The 9361-nt window shown below is 29.5% G+C and overlaps 1 protein-coding gene across 1 annotated transcript in view; it reads right to left on the reverse strand.

Annotated features, from left to right (window-relative positions):
- LOC100572675 (DNA (cytosine-5)-methyltransferase 3C-like) overlaps positions 1-2517 on the reverse strand; it is an 8291-nt gene extending 5774 nt beyond the window's left edge. The window contains exon 1 of the mRNA XM_016807077.2: positions 2325-2517. The gene's annotated coding sequence lies outside the window, so the exon portion shown is untranslated. The remainder of the gene's footprint in view (positions 1-2324) is intronic.
- Positions 2518-9361: the final 6844 nt, after the last annotated feature.

The raw sequence follows: 9361 nt of genomic DNA on the forward strand, positions 1-9361 counted from the left end.
AACCATATAAATTATGCAAATTTTTATACTGTTTTCTATAAATTTACGATAATAATCGATTTTAATCTAAGGTATGAATATTATCTAGGACAGCGGTATTCAAACTGTGCGTCACAGCTCCCAGGGGTCGCGCGAGTTGTCAATGGAAGCCGCGTCAAAGCTCCGGAAACCAAAATTAATGTAGGTCAATCCCTAAATTTCCCTAGTTTCGTCTATAGTCCAAATGTCTTCTAGAGTACTAGTACTAGACAATAATGAAACACATTAACGGACTATTTGAAGTCTCATTTCTAGTACTAAAGTCACTGTTATTACCACCGATATTGACTACCTATATTAATATTGTATCCGTATAGTTTTAATTTGTTCATAATAATTTGGGAACCGCAAAAATATTCTGAACACACAAAGAAGCCACGGGATGAAAAAGCTTGATACCTCTGATCTAGGGTGTCAAGTTTATTTTTTTAATAATTCTAAATAATTTTATGAGCAATATAAATATTCTGAAAAATATACAATCACACGCCCACGTAGTTCGCTCTGCATACCTATGTTAAGACAGGGAAATACTTGTTGGCAAGCCTCTAGCTAAAAAGTTAAAGTTAAGTTAAAATGTAAGTGGCTATTTATATATTTAAAAAAAAAAAAATAATAACCTTATAATAACAATTAAGTTAATAAGTTAATTGTAAGTTTCCATATAACTTTTAACTTAAATGGGTTTAAAAAAAAATTAGGGTAACTATTAACTTTAAACTTTTTTCAAACATTTTCTATGACTTAACTTCACCCAATTCAAAATTATCATTAACGTCTAAAAATCCACCAGAAAACCATTTGTTCATGGTCTGTATAAAAATATTTAATTCCAGTTTTTTGTGTAAATATATTAAGTTACTTATTATTAATTTATTTAGGAATCTACACCAGAGAATTTGCTGATACCAATTGTAGAAGAAATGGAATGTATACTAACTGACTCATCAATGATTGATAATTCATCGGTATAGTAAAAAAAAAATTTAATATTTGATGATAAATTGGAGCTTAATTACGCAAAATTAAATATATTATATAAATGTAAATTATTTTAAATGTTTAAAATCAATAATTGCTCAACATTATAACTAAATGATAGTTTACTACTTAGATTATTTTTCACAAAAATTATAGATTTATAATAACCATTTATAAACATTTAGGTAACCACTAGTTGTTAATGCTCCAAAACTTAATTATAATTGGTACTTAAATTTTTTTGTTTAGTTAATATTTTCTATTAAATTTAGATCTAAAATGTAATAAGAATTATAGTACCCACTAGGTGTTTCAAATGATATTAAAATTGATTTTCCTTTTTGTGACTACAAAATAAATTTGGAGTACTTCAAGACACCAGGAAAAAAGTAATTGTATGAATTTTTCAAGTTTCACTCTAATCAATCGTATGATAGTGTAACTTTTAATCCACTGAAAATGTATTTTAGAAATGTAAATAATGTGACTTTTATACGGCAGTGGTTAAGCTACTCCTGCAAGTCTTTTTTATATACTTTCTATTTGGCATTTGGAAATGAAGAGAATCGATTTATCATTGGATGTAAGACCGAATCTAATAACAATCCTTCTGCTAAAATCAAGGAACATGAACGTTCATTAAGCCATCAGAATAGTTTTGAAGCATTTTTAATGTATTCTAATGCTTCAGATATTGTATCCCGGTTTAACAGTGGAAAGCGGTTTGAAGTTGAACGAAAAAGAGCTGTTTTGGGACGATTGATGGATATAATCAAGGTAATAGGCAAACGTGGATTAAGTTATAGTTATGGACGTTCAAAAAAATATTCAGAATACTGTACTCAGAATACTACCCAAGTCTGCAGAGTGTGACGGTTAATCGAGTTTCTACTGCAAGTATAATAATATAGTAATCATATTCTAAAATCAATTTCAAAAATATTGAATAGAAAACAATTAATGATTAGCAGAGTACCTAATTTAACTATAGTAAAATATTTATAAATCTTATAATAATTATAGATATACGATTAGTTCACGAACTGTAACGCAGATTATAGGTACATTATTCTCGAAATGATTGTATTATTATTCGCGGTACCTACCAAGTTCTAATAGTAAACGTAATATTTGAAATGATGTAAATGCATAAACAAAAGTGTTCGAACCTTCGTTCGTCATTAAAAATACGTAATATTATATTATAGTGTTTGTTTTTCAGCGAATAATCTTTATACTATAAAATATATTGTCTTAATACCAACTATATTACAATAACTAACGATAAAATTCCACGTACTTACCTACGTGTATTACAATACAAATCTGGACTCTGGAGTACTTCGTAGTAGACGAGGACACCCGTGTCTTGTTACTTGTATCTCGTAAGTCGTAGGTCGAACCGTTAGCCTTGAACGTCGAACGTCGACGACCGAATGAACGACCGGTACCGCCGACTAACTGCTGAAGGCTCAAGGCTGAACAACGTTTCTGCTGTCTGCGACGCGACGAGTGGCGACCGGACGTGGTTTCGGTATTGCCGGTCAAATTTATATTTAAGGCGGGGAAACATGTTGCCGTGGTGCGACGTCTCGTCTGTACGCAAATAGAAATAATATTATAAATAAACAACGATGGTTTATATTAAATTCGCAACGAACTGCCTGACATCCGGGATTTCTGTAAAAAAATATAAAATAGTAAACACTGCTTTCAATAATAATATGATGGCCTATGTGGCGTGTGTTCGTGACAATGCACGCTATAAAAACGTTATCATTTTGGATGACGTGAGTACGTGACCGTCTATAATACATTTTATTACTATTCAACTAAACGAAATAAAATAATTTTAAATTATTTAAGTACAAAGTAATATTATAATTATTTATAACCGACATTATAATATTTACGTATACGGAGGCACCCGCAAGCCGCAATGCTCGAGTACAATAGGATAATATAGTATGCCGATATAGCTTAAAAAAATCTAAATATTATTAACATTTCATTGTAAATAGGTAGTAAATATTAAATAATAATATACATAGGGTAGAAAATTTTTAATTCCCCAGAATAGTACTTTTTGAATTACTAATGAAAATATGAAATACTACTCATGAAATAGCTTAAAACCGATATTTTTATATATTTAATTCCGTCAAAATTTGAACTTCAAACAATTAAAGAAATATGTAGATTGTAGGTACTTAGTATTTACAATAATTGTTAACTACAGAAAGAACAAGCTATGAGTTTATGACTTTTAATGAATATTGTACCTATTAAATGTTCTAGTTTTATGACCAAGCCTAACATTTTTTATAAAATAAAATTAAAAAAATACGAAAATTACGATTTTTTGAAATGCATTTTTTTCTGCTCCAAAAGGTTATAACTGATAACTAATGACGGACAAAAAAATATATAATAAATAAACTAGGAAGTGGGTATCGCTTAGTAGGTGTCGACTGTCGGGTTACTGTAATGGTTGTGTTAAATTTTAATTCACATAAAACACCGCATTAATTTGTTTAAAAACTAAAATATAGAGATCAGACCACTGTATATAGCCGAATCCCGGAAAAAAATCTCCAACCCTAGGAAAAGAAATCCCCAGACCACAATATTACTCACAACCACATGCAAATGGTTGAACAAATATTTTTTAAACGTTAATTAGTGTTTATCTATATAATTACCATTTACCACATTATTAGTATTTAATTACAAATACGTATGTTATATTATATCATTCAAAAAAAATATATAGGTATAGTTATAATGGAATACCTACTATGTTTTGATCTGTATTATTTGACGTATCGATCACTCAAAATATTTTTATATGCTGTTTTTACTGTAAGTAGGTGTCTCGTGCCTACATCCAATAAATTATCGTTTTTTGGTAATTATCATTATTATTACCTATATTTTGTATAATATTTTTGTATACTATGTTTTTAACTGTATTATTTTTCGTATCGATCATTCGAAATATTTGTATATGCTATATTTGTGATGGTGAGACGTGACTACGTGAGTAGGTAAGTACATTATCCATTCATTATAATTTCAATTTTAAACTGCAATATTATGACTTGCAAATTTTTGTATTTAAGGGGGCTGCATCAGATGAAAAAAAGTTACTTTTAGCAATAAGCTAGACAAAACTGGAAGAATTTGGTTTGACAGATTTTAATTTTGAAAACGGATTATGATTGATCAACAAATATAGGTACTAGGGAATGATCGAGGCGATTTTTTTTTCAGTTGTGATATCCAAGTTGGATTCAAATTTAAAATCTGTCAAACCAAATCATCAATCATGTCAACCATCAGTTTTGTCTAGCTTATTGGTCTAAAAGCCACTTTATTTTCATTGACTGGAGCCCCCTCCAGCCCCCTTAAGGTTTATTATATAATACGGAATTGAAATATATTTAAAAACATTATAACAAACAAAATTAATGTTTAGATTGGCCAAATCTACATTAGGTAGTTTTGATTTTTGACAAAACCTGCTGCAGCCCCCTTAAGAGGATGTCAGCGCACTATTCGTTTTCTCTCTCTGGCCCACGCGCAACATAGACAAAACGCATTTAAACAAAATCATTTTTTCTATGCGTTTAAGTAATCTTAGATTAAGTCACCTATTAAAAAAAAGATAGAGAATAAAATTTTTGAGGGAATGACATCGATTTTATATTTTATTATTATTTGACTTTGTATTCGACTTTCAAAATAAATAAAAAAAATGTAAATTTAAATGATGTTAAAATTGTTTTGAGACAATATTTAGACAAATCGATATGTCATTACCTCAAAAGTATTATTTTCTATCTTTTTTGTCATGGGTGACTTTACTCTAAGATTACTTAAACACATAGAAAAAATGATTTTGTGTAAATGCATTTTGTCTATGTGCGTGTGAGCCAGAGAGAGAAAACAAATAGTGCGCTGACAACCTCTTAAGTTGAATTACACATAATATATTATCGTAATTTAAAACAAAATATTATTTATATTATCATAAATATTCTATTATTACTATGTATAATTTTTTTGAATGATATAACAGCATAGTGTAATATAATATAATGTACGTATTTGTAATAATATATTAATAATGCGGTAAATGGCAATTATAGTAACTAATCATAAGCGGTCCTATACGGATGCAGACTCTGCAGCTTGTGCTGCACCTGCATTTCAACCACTACTTTATTTTATTGGTCAAATAATATAATAATTCACAATTCATAAGGTAGGTAGATATTTTATAATTTTTATATCTTTGTTATTTCACGATCTATTGTTCTGATCATGAACTTGGTTGTTAGTTGCAGTAATGGGTATAGTAACGTAACGAAAATTACAAATTACTGTAACGAAATTACTATTGCTGCAGTAGCCAGTAACGCTGTAGTAGTTTCATTATATTTTATTTAAATCAACGCAATTGTAACGAAATTTATTTCAAAAGTAATTTCTATGAAGTAACGTGTTATTTTCCACGTTATTAAAAGAAGTTATGAATGTAGAGTGCGCATGACATAAACTAAGGGTTAGGATGATATTCGAGAAAAATTAAAAAACTATAAAATGTACCTATTTACTATTCTGAAAGTTTTAGATAATAATGACGAATATTATAAAAGATGCAGGAATTTTACGCATTTTATTCATGCGTATTACATTCGTCCATTATCAATATAGGTACTGTACTTACATACTCAATGTCTTACATATACTACTATAAAATGTACATATAATACCTAATTAATAAGTAATAATAGTATATAAGTATATTATACACTGGAAAATCTGCGTAAATAATAACCGTGGTCGTCCACGTTGATCGCTATTGTTTACCATTGCCTATTGGTTACCATGTGGACACAAGTCTGCGTACTATATGGAACACTGAACGGTGTCAAGAGGTCTAGCTGTGGTAAAATAGTAAAATAAGAGTCTGATAAATATAAGAATATTAAATAATTTGAATAATATGCTGTTGTGTATACGTATGTATACCTAAACAATAACGATAATAGGTATACGCGTATTGTCAAAAAAACGTATTATTACGAAGAATATTTTTTGAATTTTTTGAAAATAAATTGTTTGGGGATGTATTATAATGTGTTTATGTGTGTAGTAAAAATAATTAATATGGTATTATATTTTAAATAATAATTAAAATATTTGACTTATCCTCTATCTATAAAAAAAAATATTCTAATTAATAATTACCTCTTCATGGTTTTCTAATGTTGAACGTAAGAACCTTGTGAACGATCGCTGTCGCCGGTCAATGATGAAAATATGAATTTATAATAAAAGAAATAATATTAAAATATTAAAGTACGTCGGTATAATCGACAATAATTTTCTACAGGTATATTTTTCGGGGTATTATGCCCAAAATAATTATTAAAATATATACCTAATATATACACATGTTTAGTCAGTACCTATTAGGTCAGGCCATGGCCTGACTGGACTGACCCGTAGTTTCGCCTATGTATTTCTGTGTTTGTAGTAGTGGCTCCAAAATTTCTGAACATATAGGGTGGAAAATTATCTATGCAACAGCGTGCCCATATTTCAGATAACATAAATACAATAAAAGTTATTTGCTACTAAACATTTTGTTTTATTGTTTTTTTCATTTGCTTATAAAAAATGATCGGTCGGATGGTGCTATTTAAAAAAAAGGGCACTCTGTTGCATTTGTTAGGAACCCCTTGTTCTTATAGTAATATAATATAGTAGAATTTAGATGGGTAAGCACTTTTGTAAGACAACGTCCGTCGCCATCGAATAATGCATAGTACATAAGTCAGTCGTGAAATAGTCTTAGACTCGATTACTGTGTGTACGTTTTATATAAAAAATAAAAGTATTAATAACATTTTAATTCATTGCGTTAAAATTCAATTCCTGTAAAAATAAGTTTCAATAGCGTACTGTAGTACTTTCGAGAGAGCGAACTCATTCTTTAACAGAGGATAACAACTCAAGATTGTCTACGAAGGAACAAACCCAAGTAAGACATAACACATTCATAAAGTTGTTGTGTTGTGAAAATTTGGTAATTCTACAACAAATATGGTGCGAGAAAAATTGTTCCGCGCAAAACAGTTTTTGCTATGTTATCTCCGTCTTACACACGTACGCAAATTTTCGTTTGCTAGTTTCAATAGGGACAATAGGGTGCTGTCATTTTTGATATTAGAGTGAATTGACCTAATATCAAACTTTTAGGTAACAGCATTATCTGCGTTCGCTCGTTGGTTTTTACGATATTTTAATTTTTGAATGAGTTATCAGTAGGTATATAAAATATTAATATTTGAAAATGCTCATAACTCACTTAAAAATTAAAGCGTAAGCAGTGTAGGTATCACTCAATCACGGACTTAAGAGCAGTGAGCACCGACGTACAGTCCACCCGAAGTATATTATCTGAAATCTGAAGTAGTAAATTAAATCCGGTATCACACTGCATCGATATTCGTTGGTCTACAGATTTTGTCGAACGGTCTTTAGATTATGGATAAATGCGTTCTATTTTTAAATTGTTATATTTCCGTAGACCCGGTCGTGCACCGACTCTGATACACAGTGTTATTTATAGTCATTGTCAAAAACTTGGTTTCATTCTTAGACCTTGGTTAAGAGGATGTCAGCGCACTATTTGTTTTCTCTCTGGCCCACGCCGCGCCACATTGACAAAACGCATTTACGCCGAATCATTTTTTCTATGTTTTTAAGTAATCTTAAGAATAAAATCACCCATTACAAAAAAGATAGAGAATAATATTTTTGAGGGAATGTCATATCTATTTGTCAATATATAGTCTCAAAACAATTTAAACATCATTTAAATGTACTTGCAACATTTTTTTGTTTATTTTGAAAGTCAAATAACAATAAAATATAAAATCGATACGACATTCTTTTAGAAATATTATTCTCTATCTTTCTTGTAATGAGTGATTTTACTCTAAGATTACTTAAAAACGTAGAAAAAATGATTCTGCGTTAGTGCGTTTTGTCTATGCTGGGCGTGGGCCAGAGAGAGAAAACAAAAGTACGCTATTGTGCTGTCAAACTCGGGTTTAACAATGTATTATTCATATAATATCATTTTATACGAAAAACGATTCTGAGCGGAGACGGTGTTTGTCAGCCAAGACTATTTTATATTATATTTATAATTTATATTATTATTAGTAGTAATAATGAGTAAGTTAGTTGTTAATAAGTAAGTTGAATTAATATTATTTGTATAAAAAGACTTTGCTTACATATTTTTAGATTTTGATTACAATATGAAACACTTACGTGGAACCTTATTTTGAATTTTTAATCATTAGTTATAAAAATATTTAACAACTAACCGTTGATTTTATTTTATACATAAAATCATGTGGAAGTAATATACTATTATACTAATATGTAATATGTATAGTTATTTAGATAGGTAGTGAATATCCTACTCTTGGACAAGATTTAATGATTATCTTTCATAGATCGCGGATTAATGCAAGCAACAACGGTGAGTGGTGGCCGGCAAAGGTAACCACTACCAGTTCCGAGTCAATAGAATTACAATTAATACCTATATAGACTCTCACGAATTAAATCATTGTGCTTTGAGTAATATTTGTAACGTATCAATTAATCGATTTAAATAATGTATCCATCTGTAGCATAGATACAGAGGGTTGGATGTTTGAATCCCCCCCAAGGCCCCACCCACTCATCTGGTAAAGTATACAAATAAAAGAATTCAAATACATATTCTAAATATTTTTTTTTGAATTTTTCTATTCATTAAAAAAATATTTTTTTTTAACTCGAAAAAGTCGAGAGTAATTTCCAACCACCCCAAAACTGCTAAAAATTAGCAGAAAAAATATATTTTAAAAGTATTTGAATATTTTTTTGAGTATTCAAATATGTTTTAGATTCTGAGTGGAACGTATTGAATGTATTGATTTTACAATGATGTGTGTTTTTTTTATTTTTTTTGTGTCTGTGTACACGATAAGTAGTCGAAATAATGCTACGATTTTCAACTTCAGTATCTTGTTCGATCAGAAAGTGAATATCGTTGGTGCATTGGGGAGGTCAAAATTCCCAGTAGTTTTCAAAAGCGCCGGGAAAAACAAAAGAAAAAATTAAAGGAAAAACGGGAATTTTTACGCAAAATCTGTTTTCGAGAAATTCGATTTTGGTTTTTGGTGTAAACTTTAAAAAAAAATGACCGTGGATGCATGAAAATTTTTGACTGAATGTTTACATTTCCATTTTCTATACACGATAAAAA

Source organism: Acyrthosiphon pisum, chromosome X, assembly GCF_005508785.2.
Source record: "Acyrthosiphon pisum isolate AL4f chromosome X, pea_aphid_22Mar2018_4r6ur, whole genome shotgun sequence".
NCBI classification, from domain to species: Eukaryota; Metazoa; Arthropoda; class Insecta; order Hemiptera; family Aphididae; genus Acyrthosiphon; species Acyrthosiphon pisum.